Source organism: Schistocerca piceifrons, unplaced genomic scaffold, assembly GCF_021461385.2.
Source record: "Schistocerca piceifrons isolate TAMUIC-IGC-003096 unplaced genomic scaffold, iqSchPice1.1 HiC_scaffold_670, whole genome shotgun sequence".
Lineage (NCBI taxonomy): Eukaryota > Metazoa > Arthropoda > Insecta > Orthoptera > Acrididae > Schistocerca > Schistocerca piceifrons.
In genome coordinates this window covers 1-18,923 of record NW_025728916.1, presented here as the reverse complement: position 1 = coordinate 18,923, position 18,923 = coordinate 1, and the positions used below count along the sequence as shown (strand labels likewise).

Genomic DNA, 18,923 nt, shown 5'->3' with positions numbered 1-18,923 from the left:
TTCGAAATGGAAGTATCTTGGCAATCGCCGTGCCATGTATTTCCACTGCTCTCCCACTGGAAGCGTCTCTTTAGGCCATCCACAGCAAGAAAAAGCCGTGCCCGCCGTACGGTAGCGACGCCACTTGTCTGTAGCTGTCGCAGTTAAGGAGACAGCGTCAAGAGACGTTTTCGTGCCGTGACCAGGTTTCGAACCTGCGCTTTCCTTAACCACTAAAGTATCGTAGCTGTAACTGTCAGGCGGAGCTAGAATGCTCCATGTATCAAACATATGTGAGCTCAAGGAGGTTACACTTGAAGGAAAAGCGGCAGGTTAACGCGATCACATCAAAACCCCCGGCAGCTACGGGATTCGAAACCGCGCCTACAGAGAGACTGGTGCCTTAAACCAGCGCCTTAAAGCGCTCGGCCACGCTACATGCGCTGCTTGGTGCGCCAGTGTTCCTAGCATTTGTAGAAACAGTGCACGCCACAGCTTCCTGTTCTGCTGGGACTGGCTGCTCATCCATCGCACTTCAAACGACTGCCCTTTTCGACTACAGAGAGCAGCGGACGTCTGCGCTCTGGGAGGCGACATTACGTGTTGGGGATGAAGTGGTAGTGCTAACTGCGGCCTGCGGAACACGAGTGAAAAAAATCAAGAGAGTACTGTCATTTCGAGTACTCGCCATTGCAACGGCAGCAAGGCAAAACTTTCAAAATTGCCGTGACCAGGATTCGAACCTGGGTTATTGCGGCCACAACGCAATGTCCTAACCACTAGACGATCACGGCCATGGCCACGGAGGCGCCCGCGAAGGCAGCTGGCTGCAATGCAAGTGGCGATACCCAGCAAAGCCTAGGCCAAGGTGTACGCCACAGCAGTGTCAGACACGGTCTCCATCACATGTATACGAGCAAATGAACGTGCCTGCGCTGTCAGGACTCTAACTACAGTGGTTAGCTGCATTCACCTCCGTGGCAATGTCTTGCAGTCCTCCAAGCCTCTTGACTACAGGTACCGGTATGTGGCTCGATAACAAGTGGATAGACGCCGCATCTCTCTCGCCGTCAGGTGTTGCCGCGAGTCATACTTAACGTAGCTTTCTGCACGCGTCAGCGTAGCGTCAGTCGAGCAAAGTCGAGACAAGTCGCATAGGAGGAGCAACAAAAACGCGCAATTCCGGTACCGGGAATCGAACCCGGGCCTCCTGGGTGAGAGCCAGGTATCCTAGCCACTAGACCACACCGGACAACGACGGCAGTGTTCTTTCCAGCGAACGCAGCAGCCGCCCACGGTTAACTGACGACAACTGTAAAAAATCCACTCTCTCGCGTTATAGAACGGCGTGCTCCGGACGCATTTCGTGGAGACGAACGCCAGCAATGATGAGAGCAAACGGTGCCTACAAATCCTGTCGTTGCACCACGCACTGTTCTACGACAATTCACCAAGCAGACGCTCACGCCTTGTTGTGCTGTTTCCTTTGCGGGCAATGAGTGCATCTGCCTTCGACACAGGAAACATTACACGTTCGGCAGCTGTGGGATTGGAACCCACGCCTCCGAAGAGAATGGTGCCTGAAACCAGCGCCTTAGACCGCTCGGCCACGCTACCTACACAACACGCGCGTCACAAGAGCTGCGTCCTACCCCACGAGGACACACCGCAACGGCACAAAAATGAGACGTAAAAAGTGGCAACGGTGGGATTCGAACCCACGCCTCCGGAGAGACTGGTGCCTAAAACCAGCGCCTTAGACCGCTCGGCCACGTTACCGTTGGATCAGCAGCGGCAAAACGTTTCGTTTGTACTACAAAGATCACTTCGAAATGGAAGTATCTTGGCAATCGCCGTGCCATGTATTTCCACTGCTCTCCCACTGGAAGCGTCTCTTTAGGCCATCCACAGCAAGAAAAAGCCGTGCCCGCCGTACGGTAGCGACGCCACTTGTCTGTAGCTGTCGCAGTTAAGGAGACAGCGTCAAGAGACGTTTTCGTGCCGTGACCAGGTTTCGAACCTGCGCTTTCCTTAACCACTAAAGTATCGTAGCTGTAACTGTCAGGCGGAGCTAGAATGCTCCATGTATCAAACATATGTGAGCTCAAGGAGGTTACACTTGAAGGAAAAGCGGCAGGTTAACGCGATCACATCAAAACCCCCGGCAGCTACGGGATTCGAAACCGCGCCTACAGAGAGACTGGTGCCTTAAACCAGCGCCTTAAAGCGCTCGGCCACGCTACATGCGCTGCTTGGTGCGCCAGTGTTCCTAGCATTTGTAGAAACAGTGCACGCCACAGCTTCCTGTTCTGCTGGGACTGGCTGCTCATCCATCGCACTTCAAACGACTGCCCTTTTCGACTACAGAGAGCAGCGGACGTCTGCGCTCTGGGAGGCGACATTACGTGTTGGGGATGAAGTGGTAGTGCTAACTGCGGCCTGCGGAACACGAGTGAAAAAATCAAGAGAGTACTGTCATTTCGAGTACTCGCCATTGCAACGGCAGCAAGGCAAAACTTTCAAAATTGCCGTGACCAGGATTCGAACCTGGGTTATTGCGGCCACAACGCAATGTCCTAACCACTAGACGATCACGGCCATGGCCACGGAGGCGCCCGCGAAGGCAGCTGGCTGCAATGCAAGTGGCGATACCCAGCAAAGCCTAGGCCAAGGTGTACGCCACAGCAGTGTCAGACACGGTCTCCATCACATGTATACGAGCAAATGAACGTGCCTGCGCTGTCAGGACTCTAACTACAGTGGTTAGCTGCATTCACCTCCGTGGCAATGTCTTGCAGTCCTCCAAGCCTCTTGACTACAGGTACCGGTATGTGGCTCGATAACAAGTGGATAGACGCCGCATCTCTCTCGCCGTCAGGTGTTGCCGCGAGTCATACTTAACGTAGCTTTCTGCACGCGTCAGCGTAGCGTCAGTCGAGCAAAGTCGAGACAAGTCGCATAGGAGGAGCAACAAAAACGCGCAATTCCGGTACCGGGAATCGAACCCGGGCCTCCTGGGTGAGAGCCAGGTATCCTAGCCACTAGACCACACCGGACAACGACGGCAGTGCTCTTTCCAGCGAACGCAGCAGCCGCCCACGGTTAACTGACGACAACTGTAAAAAATCCACTCTCTCGCGTTATAGAACGGCGTGCTCCGGACGCATTTCGTGGAGACGAACGCCAGCAATGATGAGAGCAAAAGGTGCCTACAAATCCTGTCGTTGCACCACGCACTGTTCTACGACAATTCACCAAGCAGACGCTCACGCCTTGTTGTGCTGTTTCCTTTGCGGGCAATGAGTGCATCTGCCTTCGACACAGGAAACATTACACGTTCGGCAGCTGTGGGATTGGAACCCACGCCTCCGAAGAGAATGGTGCCTGAAACCAGCGCCTTAGACCGCTCGGCCACGCTACCTACACAACACGCGCGTCACAAGAGCTGCGTCCTACCCCACGAGGACACACCGCAACGGCACAAAAATGAGACGTAAAAAGTGGCAACGGTGGGATTCGAACCCACGCCTCCGGAGAGACTGGTGCCTAAAACCAGCGCCTTAGACCGCTCGGCCACGTTACCGTTGGATCAGCAGCGGCAAAACGTTTCGTTTGTACTACAAAGATCACTTCGAAATGGAAGTATCTTGGCAATCGCCGTGCCATGTATTTCCACTGCTCTCCCACTGGAAGCGTCTCTTTAGGCCATCCACAGCAAGAAAAAGCCGTGCCCGCCGTACGGTAGCGACGCCACTTGTCTGTAGCTGTCGCAGTTAAGGAGACAGCGTCAAGAGACGTTTTCGTGCCGTGACCAGGTTTCGAACCTGCGCTTTCCTTAACCACTAAAGTATCGTAGCTGTAACTGTCAGGCGGAGCTAGAATGCTCCATGTATCAAACATATGTGAGCTCAAGGAGGTTACACTTGAAGGAAAAGCGGCAGGTTAACGCGATCACATCAAAACCCCCGGCAGCTACGGGATTCGAAACCGCGCCTACAGAGAGACTGGTGCCTTAAACCAGCGCCTTAAAGCGCTCGGCCACGCTACATGCGCTGCTTGGTGCGCCAGTGTTCCTAGCATTTGTAGAAACAGTGCACGCCACAGCTTCCTGTTCTGCTGGGACTGGCTGCTCATCCATCGCACTTCAAACGACTGCCCTTTTCGACTACAGAGAGCAGCGGACGTCTGCGCTCTGGGAGGCGACATTACGTGTTGGGGATGAAGTGGTAGTGCTAACTGCGGCCTGCGGAACACGAGTGAAAAAATCAAGAGAGTACTGTCATTTCGAGTACTCGCCATTGCAACGGCAGCAAGGCAAAACTTTCAAAATTGCCGTGACCAGGATTCGAACCTGGGTTATTGCGGCCACAACGCAATGTCCTAACCACTAGACGATCACGGCCATGGCCACGGAGGCGCCCGCGAAGGCAGCTGGCTGCAATGCAAGTGGCGATACCCAGCAAAGCCTAGGCCAAGGTGTACGCCACAGCAGTGTCAGACACGGTCTCCATCACATGTATACGAGCAAATGAACGTGCCTGCGCTGTCAGGACTCTAACTACAGTGGTTAGCTGCATTCACCTCCGTGGCAATGTCTTGCAGTCCTCCAAGCCTCTTGACTACAGGTACCGGTATGTGGCTCGATAACAAGTGGATAGACGCCGCATCTCTCTCGCCGTCAGGTGTTGCCGCGAGTCATACTTAACGTAGCTTTCTGCACGCGTCAGCGTAGCGTCAGTCGAGCAAAGTCGAGACAAGTCGCATAGGAGGAGCAACAAAAACGCGCAATTCCGGTACCGGGAATCGAACCCGGGCCTCCTGGGTGAGAGCCAGGTATCCTAGCCACTAGACCACACCGGACAACGACGGCAGTGCTCTTTCCAGCGAACGCAGCAGCCGCCCACGGTTAACTGACGACAACTGTAAAAAATCCACTCTCTCGCGTTATAGAACGGCGTGCTCCGGACGCATTTCGTGGAGACGAACGCCAGCAATGATGAGAGCAAAAGGTGCCTACAAATCCTGTCGTTGCACCACGCACTGTTCTACGACAATTCACCAAGCAGACGCTCACGCCTTGTTGTGCTGTTTCCTTTGCGGGCAATGAGTGCATCTGCCTTCGACACAGGAAACATTACACGTTCGGCAGCTGTGGGATTGGAACCCACGCCTCCGAAGAGAATGGTGCCTGAAACCAGCGCCTTAGACCGCTCGGCCACGCTACCTACACAACACGCGCGTCACAAGAGCTGCGTCCTACCCCACGAGGACACACCGCAACGGCACAAAAATGAGACGTAAAAAGTGGCAACGGTGGGATTCGAACCCACGCCTCCGGAGAGACTGGTGCCTAAAACCAGCGCCTTAGACCGCTCGGCCACGTTACCGTTGGATCAGCAGCGGCAAAACGTTTCGTTTGTACTACAAAGATCACTTCGAAATGGAAGTATCTTGGCAATCGCCGTGCCATGTATTTCCACTGCTCTCCCACTGGAAGCGTCTCTTTAGGCCATCCACAGCAAGAAAAAGCCGTGCCCGCCGTACGGTAGCGACGCCACTTGTCTGTAGCTGTCGCAGTTAAGGAGACAGCGTCAAGAGACGTTTTCGTGCCGTGACCAGGTTTCGAACCTGCGCTTTCCTTAACCACTAAAGTATCGTAGCTGTAACTGTCAGGCGGAGCTAGAATGCTCCATGTATCAAACATATGTGAGCTCAAGGAGGTTACACTTGAAGGAAAAGCGGCAGGTTAACGCGATCACATCAAAACCCCCGGCAGCTACGGGATTCGAAACCGCGCCTACAGAGAGACTGGTGCCTTAAACCAGCGCCTTAAAGCGCTCGGCCACGCTACATGCGCTGCTTGGTGCGCCAGTGTTCCTAGCATTTGTAGAAACAGTGCACGCCACAGCTTCCTGTTCTGCTGGGACTGGCTGCTCATCCATCGCACTTCAAACGACTGCCCTTTTCGACTACAGAGAGCAGCGGACGCCTGCGCTCTGGGAGGCGACATTACGTGTTGGGGATGAAGTGGTAGTGCTAACTGCGGCCTGCGGAACACGAGTGAAAAAATCAAGAGAGTACTGTCATTTCGAGTACTCGCCATTGCAACGGCAGCAAGGCAAAACTTTCAAAATTGCCGTGACCAGGATTCGAACCTGGGTTATTGCGGCCACAACGCAATGTCCTAACCACTAGACGATCACGGCCATGGCCACGGAGGCGCCCGCGAAGGCAGCTGGCTGCAATGCAAGTGGCGATACCCAGCAAAGCCTAGGCCAAGGTGTACGCCACAGCAGTGTCAGACACGGTCTCCATCACATGTATACGAGCAAATGAACGTGCCTGCGCTGTCAGGACTCTAACTACAGTGGTTAGCTGCATTCACCTCCGTGGCAATGTCTTGCAGTCCTCCAAGCCTCTTGACTACAGGTACCGGTATGTGGCTCGATAACAAGTGGATAGACGCCGCATCTCTCTCGCCGTCAGGTGTTGCCGCGAGTCATACTTAACGTAGCTTTCTGCACGCGTCAGCGTAGCGTCAGTCGAGCAAAGTCGAGACAAGTCGCATAGGAGGAGCAACAAAAACGCGCAATTCCGGTACCGGGAATCGAACCCGGGCCTCCTGGGTGAGAGCCAGGTATCCTAGCCACTAGACCACACCGGACAACGACGGCAGTGCTCTTTCCAGCGAACGCAGCAGCCGCCCACGGTTAACTGACGACAACTGTAAAAAATCCACTCTCTCGCGTTATAGAACGGCGTGCTCCGGACGCATTTCGTGGAGACGAACGCCAGCAATGATGAGAGCAAAAGGTGCCTACAAATCCTGTCGTTGCACCACGCACTGTTCTACGACAATTCACCAAGCAGACGCTCACGCCTTGTTGTGCTGTTTCCTTTGCGGGCAATGAGTGCATCTGCCTTCGACACAGGAAACATTACACGTTCGGCAGCTGTGGGATTGGAACCCACGCCTCCGAAGAGAATGGTGCCTGAAACCAGCGCCTTAGACCGCTCGGCCACGCTACCTACACAACACGCGCGTCACAAGAGCTGCGTCCTACCCCACGAGGACACACCGCAACGGCACAAAAATGAGACGTAAAAAGTGGCAACGGTGGGATTCGAACCCACGCCTCCGGAGAGACTGGTGCCTAAAACCAGCGCCTTAGACCGCTCGGCCACGTTACCGTTGGATCAGCAGCGGCAAAACGTTTCGTTTGTACTACAAAGATCACTTCGAAATGGAAGTATCTTGGCAATCGCCGTGCCATGTATTTCCACTGCTCTCCCACTGGAAGCGTCTCTTTAGGCCATCCACAGCAAGAAAAAGCCGTGCCCGCCGTACGGTAGCGACGCCACTTGTCTGTAGCTGTCGCAGTTAAGGAGACAGCGTCAAGAGACGTTTTCGTGCCGTGACCAGGTTTCGAACCTGCGCTTTCCTTAACCACTAAAGTATCGTAGCTGTAACTGTCAGGCGGAGCTAGAATGCTCCATGTATCAAACATATGTGAGCTCAAGGAGGTTACACTTGAAGGAAAAGCGGCAGGTTAACGCGATCACATCAAAACCCCCGGCAGCTACGGGATTCGAAACCGCGCCTACAGAGAGACTGGTGCCTTAAACCAGCGCCTTAAAGCGCTCGGCCACGCTACATGCGCTGCTTGGTGCGCCAGTGTTCCTAGCATTTGTAGAAACAGTGCACGCCACAGCTTCCTGTTCTGCTGGGACTGGCTGCTCATCCATCGCACTTCAAACGACTGCCCTTTTCGACTACAGAGAGCAGCGGACGTCTGCGCTCTGGGAGGCGACATTACGTGTTGGGGATGAAGTGGTAGTGCTAACTGCGGCCTGCGGAACACGAGTGAAAAAATCAAGAGAGTACTGTCATTTCGAGTACTCGCCATTGCAACGGCAGCAAGGCAAAACTTTCAAAATTGCCGTGACCAGGATTCGAACCTGGGTTATTGCGGCCACAACGCAATGTCCTAACCACTAGACGATCACGGCCATGGCCACGGAGGCGCCCGCGAAGGCAGCTGGCTGCAATGCAAGTGGCGATACCCAGCAAAGCCTAGGCCAAGGTGTACGCCACAGCAGTGTCAGACACGGTCTCCATCACATGTATACGAGCAAATGAACGTGCCTGCGCTGTCAGGACTCTAACTACAGTGGTTAGCTGCATTCACCTCCGTGGCAATGTCTTGCAGTCCTCCAAGCCTCTTGACTACAGGTACCGGTATGTGGCTCGATAACAAGTGGATAGACGCCGCATCTCTCTCGCCGTCAGGTGTTGCCGCGAGTCATACTTAACGTAGCTTTCTGCACGCGTCAGCGTAGCGTCAGTCGAGCAAAGTCGAGACAAGTCGCATAGGAGGAGCAACAAAAACGCGCAATTCCGGTACCGGGAATCGAACCCGGGCCTCCTGGGTGAGAGCCAGGTATCCTAGCCACTAGACCACACCGGACAACGACGGCAGTGCTCTTTCCAGCGAACGCAGCAGCCGCCCACGGTTAACTGACGACAACTGTAAAAAATCCACTCTCTCGCGTTATAGAACGGCGTGCTCCGGACGCATTTCGTGGAGACGAACGCCAGCAATGATGAGAGCAAAAGGTGCCTACAAATCCTGTCGTTGCACCACGCACTGTTCTACGACAATTCACCAAGCAGACGCTCACGCCTTGTTGTGCTGTTTCCTTTGCGGGCAATGAGTGCATCTGCCTTCGACACAGGAAACATTACACGTTCGGCAGCTGTGGGATTGGAACCCACGCCTCCGAAGAGAATGGTGCCTGAAACCAGCGCCTTAGACCGCTCGGCCACGCTACCTACACAACACGCGCGTCACAAGAGCTGCGTCCTACCCCACGAGGACACACCGCAACGGCACAAAAATGAGACGTAAAAAGTGGCAACGGTGGGATTCGAACCCACGCCTCCGGAGAGACTGGTGCCTAAAACCAGCGCCTTAGACCGCTCGGCCACGTTACCGTTGGATCAGCAGCGGCAAAACGTTTCGTTTGTACTACAAAGATCACTTCGAAATGGAAGTATCTTGGCAATCGCCGTGCCATGTATTTCCACTGCTCTCCCACTGGAAGCGTCTCTTTAGGCCATCCACAGCAAGAAAAAGCCGTGCCCGCCGTACGGTAGCGACGCCACTTGTCTGTAGCTGTCGCAGTTAAGGAGACAGCGTCAAGAGACGTTTTCGTGCCGTGACCAGGTTTCGAACCTGCGCTTTCCTTAACCACTAAAGTATCGTAGCTGTAACTGTCAGGCGGAGCTAGAATGCTCCATGTATCAAACATATGTGAGCTCAAGGAGGTTACACTTGAAGGAAAAGCGGCAGGTTAACGCGATCACATCAAAACCCCCGGCAGCTACGGGATTCGAAACCGCGCCTACAGAGAGACTGGTGCCTTAAACCAGCGCCTTAAAGCGCTCGGCCACGCTACATGCGCTGCTTGGTGCGCCAGTGTTCCTAGCATTTGTAGAAACAGTGCACGCCACAGCTTCCTGTTCTGCTGGGACTGGCTGCTCATCCATCGCACTTCAAACGACTGCCCTTTTCGACTACAGAGAGCAGCGGACGTCTGCGCTCTGGGAGGCGACATTACGTGTTGGGGATGAAGTGGTAGTGCTAACTGCGGCCTGCGGAACACGAGTGAAAAAATCAAGAGAGTACTGTCATTTCGAGTACTCGCCATTGCAACGGCAGCAAGGCAAAACTTTCAAAATTGCCGTGACCAGGATTCGAACGTGGGTTATTGCGGCCACAACGCAATGTCCTAACCACTAGACGATCACGGCCATGGCCACGGAGGCGCCCGCGAAGGCAGCTGGCTGCAATGCAAGTGGCGATACCCAGCAAAGCCTAGGCCAAGGTGTACGCCACAGCAGTGTCAGACACGGTCTCCATCACATGTATACGAGCAAATGAACGTGCCTGCGCTGTCAGGACTCTAACTACAGTGGTTAGCTGCATTCACCTCCGTGGCAATGTCTTGCAGTCCTCCAAGCCTCTTGACTACAGGTACCGGTATGTGGCTCGATAACAAGTGGATAGACGCCGCATCTCTCTCGCCGTCAGGTGTTGCCGCGAGTCATACTTAACGTAGCTTTCTGCACGCGTCAGCGTAGCGTCAGTCGAGCAAAGTCGAGACAAGTCGCATAGGAGGAGCAACAAAAACGCGCAATTCCGGTACCGGGAATCGAACCCGGGCCTCCTGGGTGAGAGCCAGGTATCCTAGCCACTAGACCACACCGGACAACGACGGCAGTGCTCTTTCCAGCGAACGCAGCAGCCGCCCACGGTTAACTGACGACAACTGTAAAAAATCCACTCTCTCGCGTTATAGAACGGCGTGCTCCGGACGCATTTCGTGGAGACGAACGCCAGCAATGATGAGAGCAAAAGGTGCCTACAAATCCTGTCGTTGCACCACGCACTGTTCTACGACAATTCACCAAGCAGACGCTCACGCCTTGTTGTGCTGTTTCCTTTGCGGGCAATGAGTGCATCTGCCTTCGACACAGGAAACATTACACGTTCGGCAGCTGTGGGATTGGAACCCACGCCTCCGAAGAGAATGGTGCCTGAAACCAGCGCCTTAGACCGCTCGGCCACGCTACCTACACAACACGCGCGTCACAAGAGCTGCGTCCTACCCCACGAGGACACACCGCAACGGCACAAAAATGAGACGTAAAAAGTGGCAACGGTGGGATTCGAACCCACGCCTCCGGAGAGACTGGTGCCTAAAACCAGCGCCTTAGACCGCTCGGCCACGTTACCGTTGGATCAGCAGCGGCAAAACGTTTCGTTTGTACTACAAAGATCACTTCGAAATGGAAGTATCTTGGCAATCGCCGTGCCATGTATTTCCACTGCTCTCCCACTGGAAGCGTCTCTTTAGGCCATCCACAGCAAGAAAAAGCCGTGCCCGCCGTACGGTAGCGACGCCACTTGTCTGTAGCTGTCGCAGTTAAGGAGACAGCGTCAAGAGACGTTTTCGTGCCGTGACCAGGTTTCGAACCTGCGCTTTCCTTAACCACTAAAGTATCGTAGCTGTAACTGTCAGGCGGAGCTAGAATGCTCCATGTATCAAACATATGTGAGCTCAAGGAGGTTACACTTGAAGGAAAAGCGGCAGGTTAACGCGATCACATCAAAACCCCCGGCAGCTACGGGATTCGAAACCGCGCCTACAGAGAGACTGGTGCCTTAAACCAGCGCCTTAAAGCGCTCGGCCACGCTACATGCGCTGCTTGGTGCGCCAGTGTTCCTAGCATTTGTAGAAACAGTGCACGCCACAGCTTCCTGTTCTGCTGGGACTGGCTGCTCATCCATCGCACTTCAAACGACTGCCCTTTTCGACTACAGAGAGCAGCGGACGTCTGCGCTCTGGGAGGCGACATTACGTGTTGGGGATGAAGTGGTAGTGCTAACTGCGGCCTGCGGAACACGAGTGAAAAAATCAAGAGAGTACTGTCATTTCGAGTACTCGCCATTGCAACGGCAGCAAGGCAAAACTTTCAAAATTGCCGTGACCAGGATTCGAACCTGGGTTATTGCGGCCACAACGCAATGTCCTAACCACTAGACGATCACGGCCAATGCCACGGAGGCGCCCGCGAAGGCAGCTGGCTGCAATGCAAGTGGCGATACCCAGCAAAGCCTAGGCCAAGGTGTACGCCACAGCAGTGTCAGACACGGTCTCCATCACATGTATACGAGCAAATGAACGTGCCTGCGCTGTCAGGACTCTAACTACAGTGGTTAGCTGCATTCACCTCCGTGGCAATGTCTTGCAGTCCTCCAAGCCTCTTGACTACAGGTACCGGTATGTGGCTCGATAACAAGTGGATAGACGCCGCATCTCTCTCGCCGTCAGGTGTTGCCGCGAGTCATACTTAACGTAGCTTTCTGCACGCGTCAGCGTAGCGTCAGTCGAGCAAAGTCGAGACAAGTCGCATAGGAGGAGCAACAAAAACGCGCAATTCCGGTACCGGGAATCGAACCCGGGCCTCCTGGGTGAGAGCCAGGTATCCTAGCCACTGGACCACACCGGACAACGACGGCAGTGCTCTTTCCAGCGAACGCAGCAGCCGCCCACGGTTAACTGACGACAACTGTAAAAAATCCACTCTCTCGCGTTATAGAACGGCGTGCTCCGGACGCATTTCGTGGAGACGAACGCCAGCAATGATGAGAGCAAAAGGTGCCTACAAATCCTGTCGTTGCACCACGCACTGTTCTACGACAATTCACCAAGCAGACGCTCACGCCTTGTTGTGCTGTTTCCTTTGCGGGCAATGAGTGCATCTGCCTTCGACACAGGAAACATTACACGTTCGGCAGCTGTGGGATTGGAACCCACGCCTCCGAAGAGAATGGTGCCTGAAACCAGCGCCTTAGACCGCTCGGCCACGCTACCTACACAACACGCGCGTCACAAGAGCTGCGTCCTACCCCACGAGGACACACCGCAACGGCACAAAAATGAGACGTAAAAAGTGGCAACGGTGGGATTCGAACCCACGCCTCCGGAGAGACTGGTGCCTAAAACCAGCGCCTTAGACCGCTCGGCCACGTTACCGTTGGATCAGCAGCGGCAAAACGTTTCGTTTGTACTACAAAGATCACTTCGAAATGGAAGTATCTTGGCAATCGCCGTGCCATGTATTTCCACTGCTCTCCCACTGGAAGCGTCTCTTTAGGCCATCCACAGCAAGAAAAAGCCGTGCCCGCCGTACGGTAGCGACGCCACTTGTCTGTAGCTGTCGCAGTTAAGGAGACAGCGTCAAGAGACGTTTTCGTGCCGTGACCAGGTTTCGAACCTGCGCTTTCCTTAACCACTAAAGTATCGTAGCTGTAACTGTCAGGCGGAGCTAGAATGCTCCATGTATCAAACATATGTGAGCTCAAGGAGGTTACACTTGAAGGAAAAGCGGCAGGTTAACGCGATCACATCAAAACCCCCGGCAGCTACGGGATTCGAAACCGCGCCTACAGAGAGACTGGTGCCTTAAACCAGCGCCTTAAAGCGCTCGGCCACGCTACATGCGCTGCTTGGTGCGCCAGTGTTCCTAGCATTTGTAGAAACAGTGCACGCCACAGCTTCCTGTTCTGCTGGGACTGGCTGCTCATCCATCGCACTTCAAACGACTGCCCTTTTCGACTACAGAGAGCAGCGGACGTCTGCGCTCTGGGAGGCGACATTACGTGTTGGGGATGAAGTGGTAGTGCTAACTGCGGCCTGCGGAACACGAGTGAAAAAATCAAGAGAGTACTGTCATTTCGAGTACTCGCCATTGCAACGGCAGCAAGGCAAAACTTTCAAAATTGCCGTGACCAGGATTCGAACCTGGGTTATTGCGGCCACAACGCAATGTCCTAACCACTAGACGATCACGGCCAATGCCACGGAGGCGCCCGCGAAGGCAGCTGGCTGCAATGCAAGTGGCGATACCCAGCAAAGCCTAGGCCAAGGTGTACGCCACAGCAGTGTCAGACACGGTCTCCATCACATGTATACGAGCAAATGAACGTGCCTGCGCTGTCAGGACACTAACTGCACTGGTTAGCTGCATTCACCTCCGTGGCAATGTCTTGCAGTCCTCCAAGCCTCTTGACTACAGGTACCGGTATGTGGCTCGATAACAAGTGGATAGACGCCGCATCTCTCTCGCCGTCAGGTGTTGCCGCGAGTCATACTTAACGTAGCTTTCTGCACGCGTCAGCGTAGCTTCAGTCGAGACAAAAGTCGCATAAGAGGAACAACAAGAACGCGCAATCCCGGTACCGGAAATCGAACCCGGGCCTCCTGGGTGAGAGCCAGGCATCCTAGCCACTATTTTTTCCGGTAGCTATAATGCGAGGAGTACGTGAAACATCCTTTCGCAGGGTCAAAACTTGTCGTGACTTTTTCCGATAAAATTCCGCTCCGGTACCGGGAATCGAACCCGGGCCTCCTGGGTGAAAGCCAGGTATCCTAGCCACTTTTATTTTTTTGTTTTTCGTTTTTTTTTAATTTCAGTTCTGGTGTAGAGAAGAAGTATACATAAAGGCGGGAAATCCAGAAACAGTATAAAAGAAAATGGCTCACACAGGTGACCTTAGCCAACGCCCTCTCTTTCAAATGTCAGGCTAAGCATATTTGTAAAATCATCACGAAGGCCTGGCAATCGCAAGCGCTGCCAGTAAGCAGTAAGCATGTACTGCTGAAACGCTAGGTGTCCATCCTCTTCATGACAACTGTTGACAAAATGTACGAAATGTCCAATCAACCACATGACGGTATTGAGCTTCGTTCGCGGAAAAAAGGAAGAATCGGGCCGGACGAGGATGTCAATAGTATAAGCAGCTTCAGCAGACCTAGTGACAAAAGCAAGTTGTTTCCTGAGCCAACGCCAATTAGCAAGGTGCCCACAGCAGGTGAATCAATGCTCAAGGGTAGCCAGGAGACCACACCGAGTACAGTTGTCCGTGTCAGTAAGACCAATACGGTGCAGTCGTACATTGGTGGGGACCAAATTATTTATTACCCTATACCACGTGGACGCCACGGCCATAGAGTGGATCGGCAGACTAACATTCTTCCAGACGTTCCTCCAGGACACGGATGGAGACGCCAGTTCTATTGGATTGGGACCGGCCAGCCCCTCCCAGCGGGCAATCAAGCCCTTGGTCGTTGGCACCGGTCGCCGCAAGAAGACGTTTCCGAGGTAACTCACCGCAATGTAAAATTCCCGAATGTGTTTCAACTTAAAATTGAGGCGTCCGACATCGACAGGTGGAGCAAGGCTCGCCGGATGCACAACAGTAAAAAGCCTGGATGTAATTGAAGTCACTTCTTGCGTAACAATTAGAGTCGTACGGCGGACGTACAAAGCAGACGCCTTGCGAGTAATGTCAGAGAGGCCCAAGCCTCCGAAGATACGCGGTTTCGTCATAACCTCGTAACGTAACTTGAATAGATGGCCCTTCCATATGAACCTGCTAGACAATTGGCGCAACCTTTTCGCCACCATCATGGGAAGTGGGAACAGCTGAGCAACATAATAAGCTTTACATAGAACGTAGGTGTCTAAAATTTTGACTTTTTGCAAAATGGTAGCAGAGCGCTGCTCATGGACCATCAGAGCCCCCTGTATCTTCTCGGTGACAGATTTCCAATTGAGAGCCGCCATTTTTAGAGGACACCGATCAATGATAATCCCCAAGGACGTATGGCGATCGACAAAAGTGGCCCAAGGGACATCAGCATCGTGAAATCCTCGAATATCAAGGAACTTACATTTACCCTGATTGAGACGCGCTCCAGAGACACGACAGTATGCATCAACTGCCCCTTTCAACAACGGGATATCATCACGTTGACGGAGGAGAACAACGACATCATCCGCATATGCCTTAACAGAGAGCTTCCCACCAGAGAGGGACATACCCTGAGCTTGAGAGCAATAGTCCGAAGCAGCGATTCCAGGGACAATACGAATAAAGACATAGAGAGCGGACTACCCTGAGGCACCCCGCAGCGGATAGCAATGGGCGGCGTCAGCTGCCCATTGACTGACACCCGAGCTGTTATTCCCCTATACAAATTGCCAAGAACACCACGTGATGATGCGTTAAAACCTATTGTACCTAAAACACGATCTAAAAACACATGACTGACGTGATCAAAAGCCTTATAAAAATCAAGGAAGGCAAAGGCACAATGTACGTTTGTAACCGCCGCAACCGAGACAACATCCCGATACTCGGCTACTGGCGTCAGAATAGATCTATCATGAAAACAACATTGATGTGCACCAATCACACCCCGAAGCAGAGAAGACAATCGGCTATTGAGCGCTCTAGCAGCTGTCTTGTAGTCAAAGTTCAGCAATGTGAGCGGACGAAGATTGGCAGCAGATAAACGACCAGAGGACTTCGGAATTAAAACAATTTTCCCTACTTTAAAATCGGCAGGCACATCCATCCCCCTGACAATCTCATTTAAAATCTGCGTAAAAATTCTACCCAAAAGAGGCCAAAAACGGAGATAAAATTCTTTAGGCAGGTCGTCTGGACCCGGCGATTTACTGGACGGAGAGCGAGCAATAAAATCGAAAACATCATCTACCTGGAACTCCCGGAGAAATTCGCCGTTCGCGTCAGAATCGATAGTCGCAGTTAGATCCCCAAAGACATCATCCGAAAGAGACTCACCAGAATCATCGGCATAATATAGACTAGTGTAATACTGATGAAGAGCACGAATCATTTCCTCCTGTGCAATAAGCTGCTGTCCATCATCCACCATAAGAGAAGAGATGAAGGAGCGACGACGACGAGTCCGATGCCGTAGCAGGTGGTACAAAGATGACAGTTCACCTTCAACAAGAGAGTGAGGTTTCGACTTAACTCGCAGACCATCCATGTGTCGTCGTTTAAGGCTCAAGAGCTTGGCTTTAATACGACGAACATCATGGATCCGCAGAGGAGAGGTACCCGCCGCGTCATATAGTTCACGCAGGGCAGAGTAGTAAAATTCATACGTGTTCTTAAAATCACGCGCCCTTGCAGCACAGTAAAAAATCAAAATCTGACGAATCTTGGGCTTGGCAAACGCAGTCCACCAAACCAGCAAGGAGGGGTAACGCGGGACAGAGCAGAGACATCGCTCCCACACGGCACTTATAACATCATCCATAGCACTGTCGGCAAGGTGGGAAACATTTAACATACACTGGGAACGATAAAGTTTTGCAGGTTGGTGACTAAGATTTACAGTTGCAGTAAAAGCACAATGGTCAGAAAAACTAGGAGGAATAACATCGACAGAAAGAATTTCATCACATAAAAAATCAATCCCACGGCCAGAGTCAAGGAATTCAATGTCAGTAATAGGAATGCCCTCTCGAAAGAAAAGAGCAGTTCCTGTTGAATATTCCGGTGCGACATTAAAAACAGTTTGAAATCCAGGCAGAGGGAGATCAGAAAACAGCACTTCCTGCAAAAACACTACGTCCGCACAGGAGTCGTAAATAAACTGCCGCAAAGAGGCAAGGCGAACGTCGGACTCAATACGGTTAACATTTAAGGTAAGAAAGGTGTATGCCTGAACCATGTAGAGAAAGGCGAGAGAAGAAATCACCTACACCGACGCACCAATGTCACAGTCCATAGCAGGGGAGACGGAGGCATCAGAGGGAGGGGGACTGCTACCCCGTTCCGCGGATCCCTTATGCTCCGGTTTTTTGCGAACAGAATTAACGTTCGGCTGAACGCGTAACTTGCGTCGGCTGACGGGCAAGGAAGCTTCAGCCGCCGGTGACGTAGGAGGGTCAAGTTCTGTATCCGACACCACCCGCGCCGGTCCACATGCGGGATCCGGGGTCGCGCGGGAAACATCCGGCAAAACGGAATGGTCAACACCTACACTAGCATCCAGCAAACATGGACTACACGGAGGCGAAACGTGAACAGGAAGGTCCGAGGCCGCAAAGTTGGAACGAAGCGGAGCAGCTCCGCTGGCAGAGGTATGGGGCAGCGAAGCAGGAAGTTGTCGCGGCTCCACTTGTTGTGACAACGAAGTCGGTTCGGAAGATGGCGCCAACAGGCACGACCGACGATCCGACTCGAGAGAAGCTGCGTCGGAGGCCGGAGGGGCACCAGCAGCCGCCACCGGAACCGCTACCTCAGGAGGGCAGGGAGCAGCTACAGTACACGGTGGCTCGGAGGAATGCCGGTCGCTTGGACTGGGGCATCTCAGGGAGATCCTCATCCGTACGATTTCCATCGTGTGGGCGACGCCTCTTATTTTTCAAAAGTGGCACACCCACCTGAGGGACAGACGGAACATCAGATTTAGCACGCAAAGGAGGAAATTCTGTTTCAGGGGTGCGCAAAATCTGTGGCGGGGCGCTACTACCATTGGACTGTGCTACACCAAGAGCAGAACCACCCGCAACGAAGTCAGCGACTGCTAACTTGCGACGCTGTTCGAGAGAATTTTTTAAAACAAAAACCCTCCGCGGACAGTCGGTACGCACGTGACCACTTTCATTGCAGAAAAAACAGGTGCCAACCTGACCACTATATGTTACATGGACGCGATATCCACCGAACTGCAGGTGAGACGGAACATTCTGCTTAATGTGCATTTCGACTGAATGAATACCACTGTAACATTGCAGGCGATGTTGGCTTGACCAGCGTTCAAGGCGAATGCTCTTTACATCACCATACTTTTGTAGACCCTCCTTAAGATAGACATTATCCACCTCTGGTGGAAGGTTGTAAACACGAACACTGGTGTACGTAATGGAAGCATTGGAAAGCAGCACGGTACTTACAGAATCATCCCGATGCCGAAAGAGAAATTGATGACCATATTTAGAAAGAATTTTATCAACCTGAAGTGGGTCCATAAACTTAACAAAGAAAAAAAAAATTCGGTATCAAAATAAGCAGTGTGCACCTGATCCGAATGAACACCAAAGGTATCTACCAACCAATCATGAAGCTCAAGGGAACTAGGTTGCACATGGCGAGTTGACTTGTCAAAAGTAAAACTAACTGTAGCCTGACGAGGAATAACCTGGGACGACATTTTCAAACTATGCGGTTGAAACCGCTACACAAAACACACTGAAATAAGGACAGAAAGTAGCACAAGGTACGAAACAACGACGGAGAAACACTCACAGAAGTTGCAACACAACACGTAAACAAAAACGATAGTCCACTATACGTAACGCTACGCCGGAACGGAAGACTAGGCACGTCCACACTGCACGGCGTCTAAAGCGGAACTGGCAAAGCCTAGGCCAAGTTGTACGCCACAGCAGTGTCAGACACGGTCTCCATCACATGTATACGAGCAAATGAACGTGCCTGCGCTGTCAGGACTCTAACTACAGTGGTTAGCTGCATTCACCTCCGTGGCAA

General features: G+C 52.8%; 22 non-coding genes across 22 annotated transcripts; all 22 read right to left on the bottom strand.

Annotated features, from left to right (window-relative positions):
* Positions 1 to 701: 701 nt before the first annotated feature.
* Trnah-gug lies at positions 702 to 773 on the bottom strand. The gene has a single exon. It is a non-coding gene; the product is annotated as a tRNA-His (tRNA).
* A 386-nt stretch (positions 774 to 1,159) lies between these two features.
* Trnae-cuc lies at positions 1,160 to 1,231 on the bottom strand. Its single transcript has one exon. It is a non-coding gene; the product is annotated as a tRNA-Glu (tRNA).
* A 445-nt stretch (positions 1,232 to 1,676) lies between these two features.
* On the bottom strand, positions 1,677 to 1,758 carry Trnal-uag. The gene has a single exon. It is a non-coding gene; the product is annotated as a tRNA-Leu (tRNA).
* Positions 1,759 to 2,505: 747 nt separating this feature from the next.
* Positions 2,506 to 2,577, bottom strand: Trnah-gug. Its single transcript has one exon. It is a non-coding gene; the product is annotated as a tRNA-His (tRNA).
* Positions 2,578 to 2,963: 386 nt separating this feature from the next.
* Positions 2,964 to 3,035, bottom strand: Trnae-cuc. Its single transcript has one exon. It is a non-coding gene; the product is annotated as a tRNA-Glu (tRNA).
* Positions 3,036 to 3,480: 445 nt separating this feature from the next.
* Trnal-uag lies at positions 3,481 to 3,562 on the bottom strand. Its single transcript has one exon. It is a non-coding gene; the product is annotated as a tRNA-Leu (tRNA).
* Positions 3,563 to 4,309: 747 nt separating this feature from the next.
* On the bottom strand, positions 4,310 to 4,381 carry Trnah-gug. The gene has a single exon. It is a non-coding gene; the product is annotated as a tRNA-His (tRNA).
* Positions 4,382 to 4,767: 386 nt separating this feature from the next.
* On the bottom strand, positions 4,768 to 4,839 carry Trnae-cuc. Its single transcript has one exon. It is a non-coding gene; the product is annotated as a tRNA-Glu (tRNA).
* Positions 4,840 to 5,284: 445 nt separating this feature from the next.
* On the bottom strand, positions 5,285 to 5,366 carry Trnal-uag. The gene has a single exon. It is a non-coding gene; the product is annotated as a tRNA-Leu (tRNA).
* A 747-nt stretch (positions 5,367 to 6,113) lies between these two features.
* Trnah-gug lies at positions 6,114 to 6,185 on the bottom strand. Its single transcript has one exon. It is a non-coding gene; the product is annotated as a tRNA-His (tRNA).
* A 386-nt stretch (positions 6,186 to 6,571) lies between these two features.
* On the bottom strand, positions 6,572 to 6,643 carry Trnae-cuc. The gene has a single exon. It is a non-coding gene; the product is annotated as a tRNA-Glu (tRNA).
* A 445-nt stretch (positions 6,644 to 7,088) lies between these two features.
* Positions 7,089 to 7,170, bottom strand: Trnal-uag. The gene has a single exon. It is a non-coding gene; the product is annotated as a tRNA-Leu (tRNA).
* A 747-nt stretch (positions 7,171 to 7,917) lies between these two features.
* Positions 7,918 to 7,989, bottom strand: Trnah-gug. Its single transcript has one exon. It is a non-coding gene; the product is annotated as a tRNA-His (tRNA).
* A 386-nt stretch (positions 7,990 to 8,375) lies between these two features.
* Positions 8,376 to 8,447, bottom strand: Trnae-cuc. Its single transcript has one exon. It is a non-coding gene; the product is annotated as a tRNA-Glu (tRNA).
* A 445-nt stretch (positions 8,448 to 8,892) lies between these two features.
* On the bottom strand, positions 8,893 to 8,974 carry Trnal-uag. The gene has a single exon. It is a non-coding gene; the product is annotated as a tRNA-Leu (tRNA).
* Positions 8,975 to 9,721: 747 nt separating this feature from the next.
* On the bottom strand, positions 9,722 to 9,793 carry Trnah-gug. The gene has a single exon. It is a non-coding gene; the product is annotated as a tRNA-His (tRNA).
* Positions 9,794 to 10,179: 386 nt separating this feature from the next.
* Positions 10,180 to 10,251, bottom strand: Trnae-cuc. Its single transcript has one exon. It is a non-coding gene; the product is annotated as a tRNA-Glu (tRNA).
* Positions 10,252 to 10,696: 445 nt separating this feature from the next.
* Positions 10,697 to 10,778, bottom strand: Trnal-uag. The gene has a single exon. It is a non-coding gene; the product is annotated as a tRNA-Leu (tRNA).
* A 747-nt stretch (positions 10,779 to 11,525) lies between these two features.
* Positions 11,526 to 11,597, bottom strand: Trnah-gug. The gene has a single exon. It is a non-coding gene; the product is annotated as a tRNA-His (tRNA).
* Positions 11,598 to 11,983: 386 nt separating this feature from the next.
* Positions 11,984 to 12,055, bottom strand: Trnae-cuc. The gene has a single exon. It is a non-coding gene; the product is annotated as a tRNA-Glu (tRNA).
* A 445-nt stretch (positions 12,056 to 12,500) lies between these two features.
* On the bottom strand, positions 12,501 to 12,582 carry Trnal-uag. The gene has a single exon. It is a non-coding gene; the product is annotated as a tRNA-Leu (tRNA).
* A 747-nt stretch (positions 12,583 to 13,329) lies between these two features.
* Trnah-gug lies at positions 13,330 to 13,401 on the bottom strand. The gene has a single exon. It is a non-coding gene; the product is annotated as a tRNA-His (tRNA).
* Positions 13,402 to 18,923: the final 5,522 nt, after the last annotated feature.